Genomic DNA, 22346 nt, shown 5'->3' on the forward strand with positions numbered 1-22346 from the left:
TCCCAGTGTTCAGGGTTTGCACAAATTTTTCTTTTGTGTGAAAGATCTTCCTAGTATTCTCTTAATTTCCTGACCATCAACTAATATAGAAATATTGTCTATTAAATATAAATTTATTTTCTCATGAATTCGGTCAAAGATAGTCAGACAAAGGCACATCTTCTTCAATGACACAAATAGCTGGAATATCAACCCAAATTAGGATGTACACCTCCCAGATCCATACCATAGAAGGGGAGCCCCTAGAACTGACACAGACCTCTTTATTCTCAGAAGGAACTGGATTTCCCACATGTAAGAATAAAAAATTCTAAATTGCCCATCCAAAAATCTTTTGAGTAGATCTATGAGAACGAGAGCTGCAGGCAGGCCATAGGAACAGCAGGGCTGTCTTTGTATAAACTCATGTCAACACCATATGGCAGAGGAGGTGTTGCTGAAGCAAAAACCAGTTTTACGGAGTTTGATCAACATTATATTTTACAATCCAACAGCTGGGAAAATCTGCCCCATCTTATAGAAGCCATTTTTATTTTGGATTTCCTGTCACTAGTAGACATACCTAATCCTTACTAAGTTGGTGACTGCGGAAGGAAAGTAGTTATGAGAGAAATGAAAGCTTTTAGCACAAAAGGGACAGTTTGATTTTTGACCTAGAGGAAAAAGAACTACCTAAGTAACGATCTATAAGTGAATTAAATAATTTAGTGTTAATACCTTTACAACTAACCTTTTCAGTTAAAATTTTCAAGCTATAGCAACTAAAATTCTTCCCTGACCTCTCCCTAAGTCTCTCCCAAACAGCAGATGGGCAAGTTTTCCCCCACCGCTCTCTGCTTCCAGACTCTTGTCCAAACATCTGGTACTAAATCACTTTGTATTAGGGATGCTTGTTTCTGTGTTTGTCTTCTCCTTTAGAATTTGATCGCTTTGGACACAGGGATTGCATTTTTGAGTCCCATTGGCTGAAAATAAATATTTATTTAATTGTGCACAAAAATGTATATTTCATTGTTTTATGGGAAAGTCTTGCTCTGGTTAAACTGTAGTAGATCATGGGCCCCTATTCGCAATGGATGAAAGTTAGAAATGATTAGCAATGATTTGCTTCAATTCACGATCATAGAAAATTTCTAGTTTAGCTGTATTCACCCAAAGTACGTCATTCCACAGAACTCTTTGGGGGCGGGGGAGTTCTGCAAATTTGAAAGGGATTCTGCCGTACTATTATGATTGCAGGAGGAAATAGAAGAAAAGGAAGACGTCATTTATCAGATGTTTCTTGAATGATCAGTAAGAAACTGGGCCACATGAATGGATAAAATAAAGAGAAATAAAGTATTGTTGAAGACAGCAATTGGAATTTCAATGGCTTCCACACCGTTACAATATCTCTAACGGAAACAGCTACCAAAAGAGATGACTGACAACTAATTTATTAACAAACACAGGAGGCTGTGAAATAATTTGGAGGAAAATGGAAGAATGCATTATTTTTACATGAGCTCAAGTGCATATTTTATGTGAGTGCCACAGCGACTGAGGAAAGAAAAAGGCTTAGGTTGGTGAATGAGCATCTGAAAGCAAAGTTAAACTGGGCTAGAGTAATAAGCAGCCAGATCTTTCTCACGTTTCAGCACCGGAAAATGATGCAAATAGTCACAGCATTTTCCCTAATAAATTCCATTTCCTCTGCCACTGACATGATTTGAATACAAAATGGAAAATTTAAATTTCCCAAGTTTTTTATTTTAAATTTTTATTTATCACACATTAATAAAGCCCGCTTCTCCTACTCCCCCTACAAGGACAAATTTTGGATGATTAATTCTCCCACTAAATAACAGAGTAAAAATATTCATTGATTCTAAAAGATGGGGTATTTTTTATTTGCATAAGGAAACAGTCACGTACTTGGGCTATGTTGTTATATTTTCTGAGAAACTTTTCCAGTAGTCTCATCAGATAAGAAAGAGCAATGAACACATGCTCAGGAATAGCTACCTGCCCTGTGATAGAGCAGACGTTTTGCTCTGAAATCAGGGATCAAAGATAATGAGTCCATCGTGGGCTGCCCGTGCCCTGGTCATTGATAGTGCAGGGAGAGGAGTTGCTGAAAGCCTTTCCCCGTGTTTGGAGGGTTCACTGCTGTCCCTTGCAAACTCTGGAGCTTTCATACATGTCTTTCTTCCCACTGATTTGTGTTGCTTCCTGGTCCCTGGCACTGTGTGCTCACTGAGTGCCCCTTTTCCCGAACAGGGCCCTGCCTTAGCAGTTCACGGGCTGGCAGTGGAGGGCTCCCCTCCGGAAGTTTTCTCTGATTCCCCATCGCACCCCTTCCTCATCCCACATCCTCAGCCCCGCCCCTCAGCACTGAAAAAAAAAAAAAAAAAATAATGAGTCCAAAATCAGGCAAGAGATGAAGACTTTTCAAGATGTTTCCAAAGGATCTGAAAGTTCATATATCTCCTTTTTTTTAACAACATGACAATTAAACATTATTCTGAATTCAAGCCAAAATATTTGAGGTAATAAATTAATAGCTATTTAAAAGGTTTTAGTTAGTTTACACTCTGTTGTTGGTCAAATTCCCTAGAAGCACAGCCTGAGACGGGGATGCTTGTAGGAGTGGTATATTGGGGGCACACGCTCAAGAGGAATCTGTGAGGAAGTGAGAGGCAGGATAAGGAAAGGGATGGAGCTAGCACAGGTATGCTTCCAGCTGGAGGCTGCTTTCAGCCTGATCCTACAAAGAGCTCTGGAGAGTGAGCTGCCCCACAGGGTAAATCCTGCCTTGAGGCAAAGGGACAGCCTTTTTGTCTATTTCCTTATCCAAACACACAGAGACTTCGTGAGACAGGAAACTCCCTATCAGTCAGTCCATCGGTGGCGGCAGATTGCCCCCATCTCCTGGAGAGAGAGGAAGGGAAACAAGTGCAACTTCTCAAGCCAGACTGCCCCTGTGACGGGCGCAGTTTTGGGAGAAAGGTGTGGCTGTGGGTCTTGGAAGCCTCTACAGGGGATCCGAGTGTGGCACCAACGCTATCCATTACACACTCGCTCAAACAGCTGCGCTATTTCCAATATAAAGAATACCGCTTAGCTGGATTCTTCCTGGGCTTCTTATACGAGGTCATAAACCACTGCATCCCATTACCATCTTTCCACTGACTAAGAACAAATCAAGGGTGGGGGGGGAATCAAAAGTCAAACCATCCTTTTATGGCTCAGGAAAACATAGAAATTATGCAATAGTTTATTCAAAATCTAAAGCTTTAATAGAAGGGCTGGTTCCACTGATTTGTTTTTTCATATGCACCAATCCCTGCGGACACCTCATTAGCTTTGGTTTTTAAAATTCCCTTTGGTGACAACCCATTAAAGAGGGGAGGAGAACCTCAGCTGGTACAGGCACACACTGTCTGCAAGGTGGATTTTATGGATGTGTTGTAGTCATGTTCTTAGGCTTCCATTTGCTGTGCTAGGGAATCAGATGTCTCTTGGCCCCAGTCCATTTGGCATAGTGGAAAAACAGCCTGCCTGAGAGCCAGGAAGGGAGTTCTTCAAGCTCTGATAAAAGTGTTGAGGTATGTCACATCCTTCCTAGAACTTGGTTTTTCCATTTGTTAGTTGTCCAGGGTTGGAGTCTATAATTTCGAAGGGTCCTTCTGTTTTTAAGACCTATTTTTCTGAGAGTCAGTATAATTTAGCCAGCTTATGGTAAATAGACTAGACTGCTGACCTCTGATTCCTGGGCTTCTACACCTGGGCTTCTCAAACTCTTTGTAGCTGTTCTGTGAGTGGATAGCTTTTTAGAAATTCCTAATCTTTCATGGGCCAGTATAATATATGGTCCTACTGCACCTGCGTGTGCTCACACCAGGTGGCACTCACTGTGCAGGCCTGAAAAAACCTGGAGAGGTCTATGCCCTATTCAGTGAGATGAGTCCCCTGACTCCACATTTGGATGTTACATCCATGTCAAGTGGTTATAGAAGTTTCTAAATGCTTACTCTCAATTTCTGTACTTGATCTGTCATGGACTAGTAAACAGCAGTTCACTGACTTGTCTAAGTTGTAGAACACTCTTTGGGTACCACTGCTCTACCGTTATTAATTCACTGCTTCAGGAACAAGACCGTTAGGTAAGATGAAAATGACCCTATCCCTTTACTCCCCTACCCTCAGAACTTGGAGAGTGATCTATCAAACTAAAAGTGTAGTCATGCTGTCCAATATGGTAGCCACTAGCCACATGTGGCCATTTAATTTAAATGTATGTCAATTAAAATAGAAATTCAGTTCTTCAGTGACTAGCCACACTGCAAGTGGTTAATAGCCACACGGCTAGTAGCTACTATACTGGAGAGTACAGATACAGAGTATTTCCATAACTCTAGAAAGGTCTCTCAGCTAACGCTGCCCTAGGACCACCATACATTTTTCTGTAGTTTCAATCCAAGTATGTTTTGGGCACTTCCTACTAACATCATTGTGTCTTTATCAACATATCAGAGCTATCTTAAGGCTCACAAAAAAGATCTGTCCAAGTTCTCAGTATCATCATGTCATTATCAACTATAAGTGTTTTTAGGGCACTATACTGACCATTAGCATTCAAAATAAAGAAAAGAGTTATCAGTGCATGTACTCAAAGTACTTATAGAATGGTTAGGGAGTCAGCAGTATTTAGAAAATAAAAATACAAAGTGATTTTAGCTATGCTTTCAATAAATGATGTAGATAAGAAGTTTCTCCTTCTTTGGCTAGATTATGAACTATTTGAGGTTATAAGAAAAAGACCAGTTGAGTATAGGGAGTTTACCTTGTAGACTAGAATAACCAAGAAAGCCCATGCTAAAGGGTGAGACCTAAGTTGACCTTGAAGAAAGAGACTAAGTATTAAAGAAGTGGAATATATATGTGAGTATATAAATATATATATCCACACACAAATATGTATATATGTTCATATGTATTCCTATTTCAGTTATACTTGTAGACCATGTTTCAAAATTCTGTCTTAAGAACTGCTAAAAATGAAAAATAAATTCATTTAATATGTCCTCTTCTTATTCAAAGTGGGTATGTTCCGACGTTCTTTGCGATATACAAAACTTTGGCTATTTATTTTTTAGTGGCGTTAAACACCACAAATTTATTATCTAACGATTTTGGAGATCAGAAGTCCAACATGAGTCTTACGGGGTTAAGATCAAGGTGTCAGTCAACAGGGTTGCACTCCTTTCTGAAGGGTTTAGTGACGAATCTGTTTCACTACCTTTTCTAGCTTTTAGAGGCAGCCTGCAGTCCTTGGTTCTTGGCCTCTTCCTGCATCTCCAATGAAATCTTTCTCACATAGCATCTTCTAACCTCCTCTTCAGCTTCCCTCTTTCACTTTCAAGGACGCTTGTGATTACATTGGGTCCACCAGGATAACCCAGGACAATTTCCCAATGTTAAGGTCATCTGATTAGGAACTCTACTGTTATTTGTTTTTTTAACATAAAATACTTTGGGCAGTTGCCAAAGCTCTCCATTCTTTGCCTTCCTTCTATTTCACTAATTGCTCAGGGAGAAAACAAAACCATTAAGGGTTCATATATTATAATGCTTCTTTTTAACAGCTCTGGACTTTTTCATCTGCTCCATTGCATTCCCAGGAGACTGAATGTCTGCAGGTCACAGACACCGCTGTAGGCAGTACTTACGAGGGAGCAGTACTTACAAGGGATGCTGAGGGAGGCGGGCTGAGGCAGAAGGTAGGATGAATGTTGCCATTTCCAGCCATGAATTCCGCGCATCCCTTCTGTGCCACAAATTATTAACATCAAGATACTGTGTTTTATATCCTTAAAGTAACATCCAGTGTGCTAACATCAGGTTTAGGTTCTCTCCAACCAGTTTTGTTGCAAATCAAAAGGAACATCATGCATATAAATGAAATAAGCACACATGAAGATATACAGGTAGAAAGATAGGTAGATAGGTATATAGATAGATGATTGATAGAGTTAGAGATGGGTATTTCTCATCTTGGCAAATTGCAAAAAACCACATCACTTGGGATGACAGCCCAAACGTCTATAAATTTAAATAATAAAGCATAAATGCAATGGGAATTGAAAATTCATTAACTGACCCTACAATGAAGCCCATATAGCTGTCTCGCTGTCTTTTTCTCTGACAGAAAGCAAAATACGGCAATGAACTTGGGCTCTTTTGAGTTATTTACTATCCCGTATTAAAAATAATGGAATGAAAATGTGGTCTAGTTCTGAAAAGCAGACATCAAGTTTTCTCCGACTCACTTTTAAGAGGCAGCTGAAAGCTAAATAACCCAAACTATTGGAACCCTGTGCACAACTGCCATATACCGAGCTCTGCTAAAATCCACTCTCGGTGTCGCTTTTTAGAAGTAGAATTAATATGTCACCAATTGGAGGCTAGGAGCCCTAATTTATTATAATTCAACAGAACACTCTGTATTGGTTACAAGAAAAAAGAAGATATACTATTACAAACAATCAAAATGCGAGAGACATCTTGTTTAGATTCTTACACTATTTCTGATTTAGGGAAGAAACATCTCAATTAAAACCAAACACAGGGGCTTCCCTGGTGGCGCAGTGGTTGAGAGTCTGCCTGCCAATGCAGGGGACACGGGTTCGAGCCCCGGTCTGGGAAGATCCCACATGCTGCGGAGCAACTAGGCCCATGAGCCACAACTACTGAGCCTGCGCATCTGGAGCCTGTGCTCCGCAACAAGAGAGGCCGCAATAGTGAGAGGCCCACGCACCGCGATGAAGAGTGGCCCCTGCTCGCCGCAACTAGAGAAAGCCCTTGCACAGAAATGAAGACCCAACACCATCAAAAATAAAAAAATAAATAAATTAAAAAAAAAAAAAACCAAACACAGAAATAGGGATATGTTAATTCCAAGTAATTAGGAGCCTACAGGCTGACAAATCACCTCTTGGGGGTGAGTAAAAGGGTGCAGGTGTCCGTCCTTTTCCTGTCAGAAGTGCCAGGAGTTGCCTGAGAGTACTAGAGCCCAATGACACTCAGCTGCTCTCACCGGAAGTGAGATGGTACCCAAGGGGCAGCAGGGGGGACTGCCCTGAGCCTTCATTGGTCCAGACAAGCTGTCCCTCACATTTCTTCAGGCTTCCAGGTCTGACATCCCTTTACATATTTCTTTTAACACTTGGTCAGTTACAATTTTTAACCACTTGTTTTAATTCCTTGAGTCACTATTTCCTTGGTTTTTATGCAACCATGTCTTTTTTTTTTTACGTTCTTATAGGGCAATCTTTGATTTTTCTTTTTCAAAACGCTCCTATTTTGAATTGTAAACAATTAACATGGTTAAAAAGAAACAGAACAACAAACCAACACAAGTCTGCATTAAGGCGTCGAAGGGCTATAATCAGCACATTTAATAGTATTCATACAAACAGCATTAAAATGCATATCAGATTTGACAATCTTATCACAAACGAATGAACACTCTACTACTAGGACAACAAAGTTCTAATAGCATCAGAGGAGTCAGGGAAAGGATACGTCTGTGAGTTGAATGCATGTGGACTGTCAGGACAGAAAAAAGGTGGCTACATTGGCTCTACTGAAGAGTGCTGGCATCCTAGGAGGGCCACCTGAAAATTGCATTTAATATGCTAACACTATTACGAGAATATTTCTATTCTTTTCATAAAGGTCTTGCTAACAGTAATTAAATTTTAAGACAGTCAGATCTGGAAAGGAATAAAAATACAGTGAAAATGTGATTACGACGGCTAGAGGAGGTCTTCCCTTTCAAATACTAATTAAAAAAAATTGAATTTCAGTTACCCAGGGACACCAAGGCTGGCCATATCTATATTAAATTATACCCGATCACATCTAAGTTCTTAAAAATCTAATACATTTACCACCAAAAGGCCTTGGACTTCAGAAATATGTAAGTGAGATTCTAAATGTATGAGTTTTTCCTTCATCAGTAGCCACATCAGAGTAAAGAAAAAAAAAATAAAACCAAACCATAAAAACCGGGATCAAGATAGCAGACCCTGGGGTATGAAAACCGCATTGGGTCGACAGAACTAAGATTATGGGGTTGCTGTAGTTTCCAATAAAGGACCCACTTAATTTGAAAAATATGTCTACATATTGGATCAGTTTTAAAACTAATTTTCATTTTTCTTATTCACAATCAGTAAGCCTGACTTGTATAACAGCATTTTATTTTTTTTTTAGTCATCTGTCCAGCTGAATCCTAACCCAGCTCATCATTCATGAACAACGTAAGGATGGTTTGGCAGTGCCAACTGTGTTCAGTCACCATGCCCCGGCCTTCATTTTCACCGAAAGCCCTGGTGCCTTGGTCTTAAGTTTCAATTATTATGAACTAATGCATAAAACACTCAAGGAATCCCCAAAGAAAAATTCTGAATGCTTAAGCAATAAAACACTAACTTAATACTCTGGCGAGTCTAACGTGATTTTTTTAAAAAACATAGATTTTTAAAAAATGTATAGCATCAGTTACATTTGAAGATTTGGTTGCAGTCTATTGCAAAGCTCGGTCCTCAGAGGTTTGCATGCAGCTAACCACCTGGAAGGCTTGTGCGGATTGCTGGGTCCCACCCCACAGCATTTCTGATTCAATAGGTTCAGTATGGGGCTTGAGAATTTGCATTTCTAACCAAGTCCCAGTTGATGCTGATGCTGCTGGTCCCGGGACCATACTTCGAAAACCACTAGCAAAGCAGATTAGCATACAGGCTTCCAGCTTAGAGCGAGCTGGGCTTACCCGACTCTGCCACTTCCTGGCCTTAAGACCCTGGATACGTTATTTAGCTTCTCTAAGCCTTAGTTTCTTTATCTAAAATGAGGATAAAAGCAGTGCCTACATCACAGGATCTTGGTAGATACTAAAGGAGAAAAATGCATGGGGATTGCTTAGAATATAGCAAATGGCTAACAGTAAATCAGTTCCTACTCGGAATAGGATATGGCAAAATTATAAGGAAATGGATTCAAGAGAAAACTTTGAATGCACCCTAGTCAGACAGAGATCTCCTTTGGAAAGAAAGGTGTATATCACCGAATCGAGACGCACCCATATTCAAGAATCAAACATCAAACATCTTGTTAACTGCAGGAGGGTAATTATCTTTTTAAATAAAAAACAGTCCAACTTCATACCAAGAATGACACCCCTTTACTGTGCCACCTAGCTATTTTATATTTGTTTAAAACAGGTATTGCTTTGATACATAGAGTGTAATCTACGTTTTTTGCTTAAATATGTGTAACCATATATAATAATGCATTATCAAAGTGTACATAATATTATAGCTATATGAAAGAAAATATTTTTTAAAAAGCTTAAAAGTCATTGTTTCTGCTTAATGGGTAATGGTTACTATACTGTTATGACCTTTTCTCTCTATTCCGGGTTTTTTGGTAGCAGGTAATAAATGGGTATTACTTTTTAATCACAGAAAGACCTTAGCATAAATGTTAATGGAACAAACAATTGGGGAATCACAAATTCCCAAGGCATCAGGCTGCTGTGTGACTTTTGTCGATGAGGAAATCGGGAAATTGGCGTAGGAGGGGCTGTCAAAAGGAGACCCTTGGGAAAGTTAAACTTCTCTTGGGAAACTAGGAGCTGCTATGGAACCAAAGGAGAAGATTATGTTTAAGCAGTTAGAGGAAAAGCTACTCTGAAGCCAGGATGCTCTGGAGCCAAGTGGTGTATCTGACCCAGACACATGAAAGGATTCCAAGCAAGTTGGAAGAACTACCCTACTCATGCCTGAGACTACTTCTGTGAAGAAAGGCAGAGAGGACCGTAGGCTTCATTTAAAATCTGAGTTCTTTACCTTTTTTGGATCATGCATCTCTTTTAGAACCTGGTGAAAACCTCACAACCTCCTCCTCAGTAACACACACACACACACACACACACACACACACACACACAAACTTTGGGTGGGAGAGTCAACGATCTCTCTGAAGTTGACCTTGTACATCCCCCATGAAGAAACTTTGACTTAAAATAACTGAAACAAGGTAAATATTAATGAGAAAAGCACTCAAATCTTTACAGATGTCACCATTTTCTTAAAACTTTAAGTATATGTTATTTTAAACATTTTATTCTGAAATGGCTATGCTTTGCCATTTCACTGCAGAACAAAACAATAAAAACACATTCTCGTTTTTATAGAAAATCATAAGTGGAAAACCATGCTATTCTCTTGGGCTCAGCTGACTACATCAAGAGACACCTGATTATGCCCACTAAAGTTCTAATCCTGTTGTCCCTTGGAAAAGAGTTTATCCCAATTGCAGACCAAGTATCTTAATTGAATTAGTTCAGGAGAATCTCGACAATTGCGGATTTAACACTAATGAGTTGTGACCATCAGAGAAAGAGAGATTCTTTTATGACCTACAGAAATCTTTCATTTTGCTGAGATAAAAATTTGCAAGGCTTCTGTGAAAGAGTCATTTAGCTAGTGAACCGGCCCAGGCAAGCACCTGGAATTTGCATCTCATTGGGGCAAGGGGCCTATTATCTTTTTTTTTTGGCTTTTCAGAAGTTTTCCAACAGCATTCTCTAATTTGGAAGGAAAAAATAGGCAGTCACATAATTGCGGGACACAACCTTTTAAAATTTATATTTATTTTTTAACAGGGGTCTTCAGTAGCTTCAAAAAGAAGGGGAGAGGACTAACAGGAAGTCTCTACTCTGGGATTTATGCTCTTAGGGACATGACCTCGTGAAGGTTTACGCATCCCAAAGTAAAGTGATGGAAAATGCCATACAGGGAAAACTTGAAAGCACCACATAGGATGCAAAACATGTCCAGAAATGATGGATTTCCTCTCCCTGATTTCTGACCGAGTATCCTTTCTATTTATAAAGATCTCTAGGGACTTTCACAGGCTCCCTGAAGAAACTAAATAATCCCAAATTAAAAATCCATATACGCAGAGGCTATCAATCCCTATTCTTTTTTTTTCTTTTAGGCTTCCTCAGTGGATGTCACTGAAGACCTTCAATCTGCCAGCTCTGCCCTAAGCCAATAAACCAGTCCTAGCAAGCACCTCAGTCATTAGACAGCAGGTGGCAATAAATCTTGCCAATTCAGGGTGAAGTGTGCTTGGGGAGGGTTTACCATTTTGCTGCCTGCGAGGCTCCATTTGCCTAATTAGTATGACTGGGCCTGGCCTTTGTGGCTTCATCTGTAGGCCGGGACACCAGTTCTTCAGTCCAGGCTGGGGCCCAAACACCCTGTCTGATTTTGTCAGCCTTCTCTGCCTTATGAGATGGGTCTGTCCTCATCAGAGCCATCCAACCGGTCTGAGCTTCCCATTCCCAACGCTGTCACTGCCCTGATGCTAAATATTCCTGCTGCCCAGCATGAGGGTTACTGTATCGTGGCATCTTAGCTATCAAAATCAAAGATGCAGGACATTGGGACACAATCACTGGGGCTGGTGATCCTTCACTGAGGCAAGGAGAGGGAGGAATCCCATAGTTTAGTGGGTATTTTCCACCCTGGCCCTCTTGCTTCCAGCCTGTCACTAAAGCCCCATAAGGCCCTAGTCTAAGCTTCCCTAGGGAAAGACAAAAGCCAGTCTAAGCTGCATATCTTCTGTATTTCTGGGTTGCAACCATCATCTATCTTAAACTACACTCTCCTTAAGATAAAAGACAATCCAGGAGGGTCACATTGATTTTTGGTCAATAGATGTGTTTTCAAGTGATTTTTTTTTTTTTTTTTTTGCAGTATGCGATTTTTATCAGTAGCGTAGGAGAGCTTCCTTTTGCTCCAAGCACAAAGTTTTAAATATGACTCATGAACTCTTTTAGTGGCATTCAATAATTTGGTACATAATGTAACAAGGGATTACTTACCGATAATCCGTATATTTCAAACAAGTTATATTTCACAAGTTTTTTGGTAATTTGTCTGAGTTTAGACTATGGTTTTCCTTAGAATATAAAATATTTTAGCTCAGTAAAAGAAACTTCCAAAGTTTACATCTCATATTTTAGTTTCTTTCAAGTCTCTTATTCTCTAGTGATTTTGTTAATAAATTACTTATTCAAAGGTGAATTCTTTTAGAAAACTTTTGTGAATATGTTTAGCCATGTCTTCATCATGCAAAGTAGAAGAGTTAGTGACTCAACTTTAAGGAAGTGAACTAATTTGTTTTGAACTAAATCAGGCAGAAACAGTTGATTTATTAAAGTTGAATATCCTCATGAAACTGATCCTCAGTGTAGAATGCTGTATTATTGTAATTGCAAAGATATTTCCTTTCTTTCTCTTTCTTTTTTTTTTTTGGCTGCATTGGGTCTTTGTTGCTGTGCACGGGCTTTTCTCTAGTTGTGGCGAGCAGGGGCTACTCTTCGTTACGGTGCGCGGGCTTCTCATTGCAGTAGCTTCTCTTGTTGCGAAGCACGGGCTCTAGGCACGTGGGCTTCAGTAGTTGTGACACACGGGCTCTGTAGTTGTGGCACGTGGGCTCAGTAGTTGTGACACACAGGCTCAGTAGTTGTGGCACACGGGCTTAGTTGCTGTGAGGCATGTGGGATCTTCCTTGACCAGGGATTGAACCTGTGCCCCCCGCACTGGCAGGCGGATTCTCAACCACTGTGCCACCAGGGAAGTCCCACAAAAATATTTTAAAATTTGTTGTCTTAGGAGAAATCTAATTTGCTTTTGAGTAACGTCCTTTTCATTTTTTGAAATTACATGATCCTTACTCTGAATAACTGATTATTAGGCAACTATCAAAATACAAGTCCTTGTAGGAAAGATAATTGTGCCATGCTGTATTTTGTCCCTTTGAAAGCAGATTGAATATATAATGAGGACATTAGCCCAGCTAGGAAAACTTAGGCTTTTGCACATCTTTCCTTTGAGGCTAAAATCTGTAACCTCAACATTGCAAATATTAGACCTATTTCTCTGAGGCTTTGATGTTGATGGGAGCTTCTTACCAAGATCAGGTTGTTAGGGCACAGGGTAAGGCAAAAAACTACTTTCAAGTAGCTCCTGCAATTAGCACCTAATTAATGAGGTGTGAAGTGTGAGTGACTGGAGGTTCCTTGATAGAACGCAGTGTCCTATCACTGGGTGCCTCATTACCCATTTAATTTTAGATTTCCAGCAGCAGCAACAGTGGGTATGGAGGGGTGTCCTAGCAGAGCTGGGAAGAGTATCCTGCTAAAAAGGAGGTGTCAGCCTACCATAAGCATAATTACATTCCAGATGAGGTTGGCCATCTCAGGAAGAACAGGTTAAGCACTTTTTGCATTTGATGAACTCTTGATTATTGCTCCCCATATGCTGCCTTCTTTTAAACCTTTCCAGTGAGATAACATCTCATCTCTCAGTTTTTGTTTCTCAGGTTTTGCTGTGTCTGTGAGTACTCATTCCTTAAGCAGAGCTGATTTATGGTACTAGGACTTTTGTGCATGGCACATGGGTTGGGGGCTACAGTAGGCTACGAAAGAGCCCTTTAGAACAATCACTGGTTTGGTGCCATTCCTGGAGACTTAGCTTAGGCATACTCTCTGTGGAGGTATGACCAATAAGAGAATGACTATAAAGAGGACGCTTCAATTCCACATATAAGTGATATCATACAGTATTTGTCTTTCTCTGCCTGACTTATCTCACTTAGCATAATGCCTTCAGGGTCCATCCCTGTTGTAGCAAATGGCAGGATTTTCCTCTTTCTCATGGCTGAATTCCATACTGCATTTATATTTTAAAGTTGCTAAGAAACTAGATCTTAAATGTTCTCACCACAAAAAAAGAAATGATAACTACAGGACACGATGGAGATGCTAACACTGCGGCAGTAATTGTACTGCAATATATAAATGTGTCAAATCAACACGTGTACACAAACTTACACAATGTTATACGTCACTTATAGCTCAATAAAAATGTTCTGATTAAAAAAGTAAAACATAAAAAGAGGTCCCTTAAGATCTCTATTTTTTTCAAAATATCTTGCAAAGTGCAGTTCAATTCACCATATGGATCTTAGATAAGTCCCTTAATTTTCTCTCTCTCACTTTCTTCCCCTGTAGAATGGGGATAATAATCATACTCAGTGAGAGTCAGATGAAATCCTGAATGTGACTGTCCTTTGTTTGTTGATTGCTTAAAAGCATTAATATGTTCACTGTAACAACCAGAGGACCTTCAATGGCAAAACAGAGAAAAGAGTGACAGGATGGTGCAGGGACAGCTTTAAAAAGAGAAGTAAGAGGGAGAGAATACCAGGAGGTGCAGAGGTGAGGACAGCTTCGTGCTTGGCTGGGTTTCCAGCTCAGTGATACCATCGAGGAAATGGATGCCTTTTATGTCTCCTTAGGCTACACTTCATCCTAAGGTTACTACCTGCTACTGTGCACAGTCAGGACCCTGGGTTTCCTTTTTTACATCCGGGGGAGTGAGGGTTTCTTCTAGTAGCTGTCACAGCAGGGCAAAGGAGACCCTTCTTCTAAAGCCCCCATCAACTATCTCTTCATTTCTCCTTGGTCTGAACTGAGTCATGTGTCCATATATGAACCAAGCAGATGGGCTTTGCTGATGGAACCAATACAATCAGTACCAAACTACAGTTAATATTAACCTCACCCAAACCGCCTGGCAGCCATAAAACGGGGAAAAGTATCAATAGAAAGTCACTTGTCAGATGACTACAAGGTACAGCGTAGTTTTCTTATCTCTTCAGCTGCTGTGCTGCCAGATTATTTTTCACGCTCCTGAGGATCTTCTGAATATCTAATGTCAAGACAGCACAAAGGTACAAACCTTGCTTAGTAAGAAGCCATTGTTGACAGACGATGCCCAGATCCTTGTAGGATCTGGAAATACTGAGGAACAGGGGAAATTAAATCAAATACCAATGTCAGGCATCAAAAATTTCTCAAGCCTTTTAGTTACTAGATCATTCCAAATAGTTAAATACTAATTCATGAGAGTACTGCACACACTAAGCTCTAATTTTTCATGTCCATAAATATGTATATTATAAATATGTATTAATATATCCATGTATCTATAACTACATATTTAATATTAAATGAATTTCTATGGAAATTTCCATAATCCCTATTCATTAGAATAGGATATGATGAGATCACTTTTATGTATTCTAAAGCCAGTCCAAGAAAACCTATAAAGGTTTCTAATTTGAAATTTTGTTTAAAAAGGATATGAAAGTGTATGGCCATTTTAATTGGATTAAATGTGACTTTCCTCTAAGTCTTTGATTTCAGGTCGTTTGTAACTAACCATGTGCTTTTTCAGAAAAGGTTTTGCTACAAATAAGATAGTACTTCCTGAAAATTGTTTTACGTTAAGGAACACATTCAGTTAAAGAAAAAGCTAGTAAAATGCAAGTGAATAGCCTTGTAAATACTGTATTAATCACTATTTTTTAGACTAATTTTGTTAGCCAGTTCCTTGTCACAGAATTAAATTATAATTATATAGAATTATAAAACTGCCTTTAGATAAGGCTATAGAAGTTTAAAGATTTAAGAGACCTTTGATCTTCATAATTAATTTTCTTCTTTAAGATAAAAAAATTACATGTATCGAGCTCTTACTTTTCTCAGTATTTTCTGTTTTCTTGCTCTTCACTTCCAAAGCCCACTCCGCCCCACAGCAAATGGGCATTCTTTCACTTCCTCTATTTTTTTTTTTTTTTTTGCGGTACGCGGGCCTCTCACTGCTGTGGCCTCTCCCTCTGCGGAGCACAGGCTCCGGATGTGCAGGCCCACAGGCCATGGCTCACGGGCCCAGCCGCTCTGCGTCATGTGGGATCCTCCCGGACTGGGGCACGAACCCGTGTCCCCTGCATCGGCAGGCAGACTCTCAACCACTGTGCCACCAGGGAAGCCCCTCAATTCCTCTATTTTAATGGTCACTTTGCTAAGGGCGCCAGATCAAACCTACGCCTTATACTTGAGTTCTTTTGAAAGATCTGAATTGAAAGGAATTAAAATAATAAGTTCAGTTACAAATTGTACCTTAAAATGAGAACCTCTAACACTTATTTTTACCATACATTCATAAGCATTTCTAGAAAGAGCTTAAGAAATGACAGTTAATTTTACTGAGTCATTGGCCAGGGCATTACTTATTAGATTCTAAAAACTAATTCAGTAAATTTGTCAACAGTTGTTGAAGGGTTACAGTGTGTCTAGCGTTCGAGGGATTTAGGGGACCACGATGTTATATCTACGTCTTGGGAGCTTGCAATGAATCCTGATTAGTAAAGAGAGTAAGGCATTTAGAATGCACCTTATAATGTTCATTATTTATCTAAAAATGACTTGATTTAATGCAACGACAAATTTCTCTAATCCGTTCCTTAAATATTTGTCTTAGGTCACTTGGTTATTATCAGATAGAAGCCTTCATAGGTCTATGCAGTGATAGGTACTGTGTAGAATGAACAGCAGAAAGATCTTTCACAGTTCGTAACTCGAGGTCAGGTGGAAGAGAGCAGTAACATTTGTTGCATCAGGAATCACACATACGTACTGAACTTCTACTGTGTGCTTAAACCTGAAGGGGACACACGGCATTTTCAGTCTTCTTAAGCAAACATGAGCACATATGTATGGAACACAAACCATTTCTGGCACAGAAGTGTACGTGGTATTGGGAAACACGGTACAGCTTTCAGAGATCTCTCCTATTCACTTCTCCTGTCTGTTCATAATCGAAACTACTACTTCTGTACATCGAGACATGTACTTTTATCATAGTACATGTAGCACTGAATTACAATTACTCATTTGCCCAGTTGGCCGTCACCAATGGATGCCAAACTTCTGACTACAGGTGTCTCACTTTTCTCATCTCAGTCTCCTTGGCACCAGCAGAATGAGTGTCACACTGCAGTCACTCCATCATCACTTATGGAAATGAAATGGAGTGAAAAGTGGCAAAGTCACGACACTACTTTCTGTATTTGGAGATTTTCCATCAAGCTTCCCTTCCTCACTCTTCCTTCTGCCTTATTATTCAAGTCCAAAACACTGGTTAGGGAGAAACTGCTTAAATCCATGACATCACTTTCAGTCCTAAGTAAGAAAAAAAAAAAAAAAAAGAAAAGCAAACAAACAAAATTGATAGTAAACACTCCTTTGCTCTTAAAGCACTTAGTAGCTGTGCTAGGCCAGGCCACCAAGATTAGTGCAAGCTCGTGACTTGGGCTCAGCTAAGGCTGCTTACGCTTTCTTGGACCAGCAAATAAATAGAGCAAAGGATGCATAGGAGATTAAAGTACATAAGTGAGCTGTCTATCAAAGGTGTGCCCAAAAGTAGGGGTCTGGTAGCTCATGTGAAGTAAAAAATCTACTAGAAGAGAAGAAATTTACCTTAGTTCTCATAGACCTTGTGTCACTCTTTTTTCCTATTTCAGGCAAGTACAGGAATTGGGGACCCTCCAAGTCCTCAGTGGTCATCCCACTGCTATCTAGCTGTACTATAGGTGCATTCTTATTCCTATTATATCATCAAGTTTATCTGAGTTATCAGTTAAGCAGATTTGCGTGCAGCTTGTAACACTAAGAAGGGCCACCAGAATCAAGCATTTGGCATTAAGGTGGGCCAGACAAGAAAAGGTGCCCCAGGAAGGGTTTCTCACCTTGTAATTTAACTCAGTCAAAGACCTTAGTGAAATAATTTTTCCTAGGAAACGTAAAGGCACAAAGTTCACGTCAGAGGACCATGGTGCTTCTCCTTTTACAACTGGCCTGTGATCACAGCAGGAGAGATGGAGCTGAGTGTGCTGGGCCATGGGGAGAGGGCTGGCCAGGCCAGGAGTGACTTTTCACCCTACTTTTCCAGTACTAGTCATCTTTTCCTACATAACATATCGCCACAAAACCTAGCGGCTTCACACAACAATCCTTTATTTGATTGTGATTCTGGGAATCAGTGATTTTGGTTGGCCTCAGCTGGTTGGTTTTTGGCTGGTCTCATCTGAAATCATGAATGAGGCCACAGGTGGCTTAACTGGGGCTGGAATGCCTAGCAGGCTTTGCACACACATCTGACATTGAAGGCTGGCAGCCAGGGCACCTGGGTTCTTCTCCGCTCGCCTCTCTGGCAGGCCAGCTCCATTCACCTCCTGGTAACAGCACTCCCAGAGGCTGAGAGAGGAAGCTCCGAGGCCTCATGAGGCTCCAGCTGAGAGGTCTCACAGAAGCACATCCACCCCACTCCACAGCCAAAGCAAGATACAGGGTCAGCCCAGATAGAGCGGGTAGAGAAACAGACCACTCCTCCTGCCAGGAGGCACTACAAATTATTTGTGGTCATTTTTAATCTACCAAACTTCCTTTGCTCAAAAAAACATTAAACCTACAGTGTTTTCCAAATATTTAATAATTTTATATTTAATATTATACTTAAGTATTTCCCAAATACTTAATAATTAAGGTGATACTTATTAAGCATGTAAATGAAAATCCTAAGTGGCGTCTCTCTTTTTTTTCTTTCCTATATGGTAAAAACAGTACTATAACTTGCTTCTCTTGATAAGGGTTTTGAGTGTGAGGTATTTTCTGAACTATATCACATGCTGTAATATATTCTATTCCCATGTAGAAGCCTATGGAAAAGAATGAGAACTACTTGAACCTAAACAGAACAGAAAACGTAAGGCTACGTTTTCCTTTCTCATACCTGAACAGTGCGGCACAAGTACAACATAACACCAGTCACTCCATAAACAGAAGAAACAATAGAATTTTCATTGTATTCTTTTTAGTTAGTTACATCTTTGTCCCATGGGTATTTCTGGGAGGCTGATCAGAAATAAAAATATGCTAGTCAGAGAAAATGCAGCTAAGAATTTTTACCATACACCGCACCAGTTGTTTCTCTGTAAAAACGAAATGACACCTGAGTCTCATTACCCCTTTAGAATAGGACTTACTTGGCACAATCGTTATCACCTCCTCTCTTTTATCTGTTTCTGATTAGCCCTTGGGGAGGATGACACATCATAAAAGGCTTTTGTGCTGGGCTATCCAGAGTGGGTCTGAGTATTCTGCCATGTCAGCACACTGTAATGAGAACCTGGTATTTTAACATTATTGCCTGTCCAGTTGCCATTGATGATAATGGGCCACTTTTATGACACACAAAATAATGCACGATACCACTGTGTGCTGACCTCATTTCCTCAGAGCTGGTCCTGCCGTGTTGGTCAAGGATACAGTGACTGAATCGTTATGGGAGTTACCTTTTTAACTATGCAAGGTTATATCAGTCTAACAGATTCACAGCTAAACTCGAAATTCCTTAGCACACTGTGAGTTCCTCCATAACGGAACATCTTTCCCCATGACCTCCAAAAGTTCCTGGGGGATGATCTCATTTTATTTCCAAACAAGTCTAAAAAAGATGAGACACTGTTCCTCTGGTAATTTTGTGGGCGGGGGAGGTAGAGGGGAGGACAAACCTGGAAGTGTTGCATGTGACTGCCAAGTGAGCCATCCAGAAGGACAAAAAATTGACAATGTGCCATCTGAAATGATCAAGTTATCAGGGATGACATTAATACAGTCTCCTGATACTGGAAACAAACCCAAGTGATACCAAAGGGCCGAACATGAGACAGATTTGATTTGTCAGTGGCTTGCTCTTATTTTGACATCTTGGTAAAATTGTCACATCTGTTGAAATTCCGTTTAACAATTAGCTGTAGCAAAGAACAGCAAACAATGTTATTTTCATGTATTGTGTACACTGGGATTTTCCTACGGGTCATCAGCCACCAGAAACAATGAAGTGTCGCAACAATTCCAAAGATACCATCTGTTTAAGGGAGATGATGCAAAGATAAACATACATCATTTAGCACAGCTAGTTTTCAAATGACCATTGACTCAAATCAAAAGCACTTCAAATCTTCTCTGAACTGTTATTAACAGCACAGATATTGGAAAACTGCCGTTAAAGCGGTGTGCATTGATAACATCTAAGACTATAGATGATGTTTATTTAAGCATCCTCTCTCGGGAACAGCTGACATTTGAAAATGTGGAAGATATTTACAAAATTTTCCCAAAGGAGACTAAACCATTGAAAACTTCTATTTTTATCTAAGAATCACAAACAGATAAAAGCATTTATTTGCAGCTTTTACTCAGAAGCTAGAATATGTGAGGTCACTGCAGAAAGAATACATAACGTCACCAGAACCACTAAAACACTTTTAAAAAAGCACTTTTCTCTGTGACTCATGATTTTACTTAATAATGCTCAGAGTGATCTTGAAAAATCTAGAGCACTGGGGGCAAATCTCTAATAAAAAGAGGCAATTACTCAATTGTAAAATTAATATCAAAGCAGAAAGGAAAGAATCTACAAAAACAAAATAATGATGCAAAATTTGGGAGATAGGTATACTTAATATGAAAAAGTAATGTGCGTGATGCCATTAAATTCCGGACAGGAGACATTATGAACTCGTTTTGATGGATTTTACTTCAAGAAATCTTAATTAATGATGAGATAAACTAATGAGAACAACCGTCACAGGGTACTTGGGAGTTTAATTAAAATTACCTACTGTGGGCTTCCCTGGTGGCGCCGTGGTTGAGAGTCCGCCTGCCGATGCAGGGGACATGGGTTCGTGCCCCGGTCCGGGAAGATCCCACATGCCGCGGAGCGGCTGGGCCCGTGAGCCATGGCCGCTGAGCCTGCGCGTCCGGAGCCTGTGCTCCGCAACGGGAGAGGCCACAACAGTGAGAGGCCCGCGTACCGCAAAAAAAAAAAAAAAAAAAAAATGACCTACTGCCACTGCTGTGCAATATTCCATTTAATCCAACAAAGGTTTAACAAACACCACTGTATGTGTCCATAGACTTGCATTTCCTAGTCATTTTCTGTCCAAAGAGCAAGGAAGAGATCGTGCTTAATTTATAATACATTGAAACCACTTTATAGGACTTCTTGGGGTGACAGAAACAGCATCTGTATAATAGACTAACTAGTTATTCCAGGTTTTTATCATCTGGATTCAGATTTCTAAGGACATGTGAATCCATGTCACCAAATAAGAGACCTTTAAGAATAGCAAATGCACACGTAGGTAACGTGTTGATTTATGTGTTCATTCCTTCATGTACTTATTCATTCATGCATTCAGTCTTTCAGCAAATATTTATGAATCATCTAGGATGTAGGAAGCCCTGGGGTAAGCACTGGGGATACAGAGTAAGAAGGAAAGAATCCAAGTGAGAGAGAAAAAAATTCCTTTTTGCCAAGCACTGTTAGTGAATTTTGTGACCTGGGGTAAATTTCATCCTTTTCATCCTTTTACTAGATCACACTTGTAAAGCATTAGTTTGGACAAGAAAACCGTATCAGACGCTTAGAGGTTAAAAAAATGCTATTACTTATTTAAGATGAAATATGCCATATACCTAATTGAACCTAACTGAAGCTTGATTCTCAGACTATTATCCTTGGTGACATAAAATTTATAACCATGTGTTTACAAACTTATAGTAATGGACTCCATTTTATCAAGAAAGCAATAGGGTTCAAACCAGCCATTTTATCTTAACTTCTCTGAAACCTTGTCTACATTTGTGAAATGAAGATAATAATGTCGACCCAGATGGGCTGTTTTGAAGACTAGAAATAATTTATGTCACGTGCTTGGTGAATAGTGTACAACAGGGTCTCAATAAACAATGGCCAACTCCAGCTGCTGTGAATATTAGTTTCAAGCTAGGTGATCTAATGAGAGATTCCACCCTCAAGTGAAGTACACTAGCTCGGCTTAAGTATTTTAGTAGAAATTGCTAATGGAACAAATAAACATGTGGACAATTGTCTAAAACCTCTGTTATTTAAACGCATTGTTTCAAGAAGGTAACATTTCAACTTAAAACAGCTCAGAACATATGAAGTTAGTTGTATTGCAATCAAACTAAACCTTCAAGTCTTTTGTGAAGTTGAAGGAGATGTTCATCAATCATCTCCTCTACCTTTGAACTGCTCACTACGCTAATGGCAGACAATGTCTGGTACGTGTTGGCAAAATCAAAGCATGTTAATATTTCTCTTCATCACTCCAAAGAACTGTGATGGGCTATGCATTCCAAAAGCTATTGATTGTTTCTTTGTTATATCAGCAACATAACTTAGTAAATAATGAATGGTTTTTTCTTTTGGAAATATATTCCAACTTTGAAAGATTCAACTGAATGCTTTTACTTGCATATAAAAAGAGAGAGGCGGAAATCCAAATTTTTCATG

General features: G+C 39.7%; 1 protein-coding gene and 1 non-coding gene across 2 annotated transcripts in view; one reads left to right on the top strand and one right to left on the bottom strand.

The window, feature by feature from the left end:
- The window catches only part of GPC6 (glypican 6), a 1074747-nt gene that overhangs the window by 388994 nt on the left and 663407 nt on the right, over positions 1–22346 (bottom strand). The window lies entirely within an intron of this gene.
- On the top strand, positions 2046–2180 carry LOC114888462. The gene has a single exon (XR_003791796.1). It is a non-coding gene; the product is annotated as a small nucleolar RNA SNORA71 (small nucleolar RNA).

Source organism: Monodon monoceros, unplaced genomic scaffold, assembly GCF_005190385.1.
Source record: "Monodon monoceros isolate NGI ecotype Baffin Bay Population unplaced genomic scaffold, NGI_Narwhal_1 Super_Scaffold_8, whole genome shotgun sequence".
In the NCBI taxonomy this organism is placed as follows: domain Eukaryota; kingdom Metazoa; phylum Chordata; class Mammalia; order Artiodactyla; family Monodontidae; genus Monodon; species Monodon monoceros.